We start from the raw sequence: 1365 nt of genomic DNA on the forward strand, positions 1-1365 counted from the left end.
TTACGAATTTTCGTGATTTTACATAATATGTTGTCAAAATTTGAACTTTAAATGCTTATAAATAAAAATTGTGACAATGTATTCCTTTTATTTTGCAACTGCTATTGTAAAAATATGTTAGGAGCCTTGTATTAAATTTCCAAATCTTAGAATTAAAAAGAAAAACTTTTATGAATTTCTGTTTAAGATTATTTGAACATTGCCGTAATTTTTACGTATTTAGTCAAAATTTGAACTTTAAATGCTTATAAAAAAAAATTGTGCCTATGTATTTTTATAATTTTTGAATGGGAGTTAGAACAACATATGTGGACCCTTCTATTAAATTTTCAAGTATTTTGTCCCAGCTAATTTTTTTTTATCAACATTTATAAAAAAAAAATCAAAAAAAATCGATTATTTCAATTGCCTATAAATAGATTAAAAATTAGTGAAATATTTTGAAAATAAAATTATATAAAGAAAATGTCAATTTAAACAACTGGTAAAATTTTCAAGTGTCTACGACTCATACTTTTTGAATAATAACAAATATCAAAAATCGTTTGAGGCTAAACCGTTATTTAATGCGGTTTTGTAAAAATTTAAATTTCAAACACTCCTAAAAATTTTTTGTCTTAGTCCGGTTGAGTTTTTTTTACAGATATTTAAAGAAAAACTTATGGAGAACCTTGTACCAAATTTTAAAAGCTTAGTTATAAAAGAAAAAAATTTTACGATTTTTCAACCACAAAATTACTTGCAAATTTTCGCAATTTTGACATATTTCGTATAAATTTAAACTTTAAGCACTTATAAAAAAAAATTGTGGCTAACGATTTTGGATTTTTTTTTATCACTGTGAGAACAACTTATAAGAAACCTTGTATTAAATTTTCAAAGTTTTCTATCCAACCAAAAATTTTTTATCGTTATTTTAAAAAAAAATACTTAGAAAAATTGAAAATTTCATTTGTCTATAAATAGCTCAAAAAAAGTCGAAACACTTTGAAAATTTAACCCTGTATAGACAACGCTAATATAAACATCTGTTGCAAATTTCAAGTGCTTACAATAATTATTTTTTGAGTTACAGTAAAATTAAGTTTTCGTTTTTGTCAAAAATTGGTTTTGCGTAAAAATTCGCGTTTTTCCGTTATTTTTTTAAGGTTTTTCCTGCCGCTTTTGAAAAGTATTGGGAAATTTTCACTTTTGACCCCCCAAAGTACCAACTAGATTCACTTTCCTTTCAGAAAAGGTACAACTTTTGAAAATCGAAGCATTTTTACTGCTTCAAAAGTTGTCGTCAGACACAAAAAAAAAAAAAAAAACACACATCATTGTAAAATCAATACATTCATCACTTCGTTCAGAATCTAAAATAAC

This window comes from Acyrthosiphon pisum, chromosome A1, assembly GCF_005508785.2.
Source record: "Acyrthosiphon pisum isolate AL4f chromosome A1, pea_aphid_22Mar2018_4r6ur, whole genome shotgun sequence".
Taxonomy (NCBI): Eukaryota; Metazoa; Arthropoda; class Insecta; order Hemiptera; family Aphididae; genus Acyrthosiphon; species Acyrthosiphon pisum.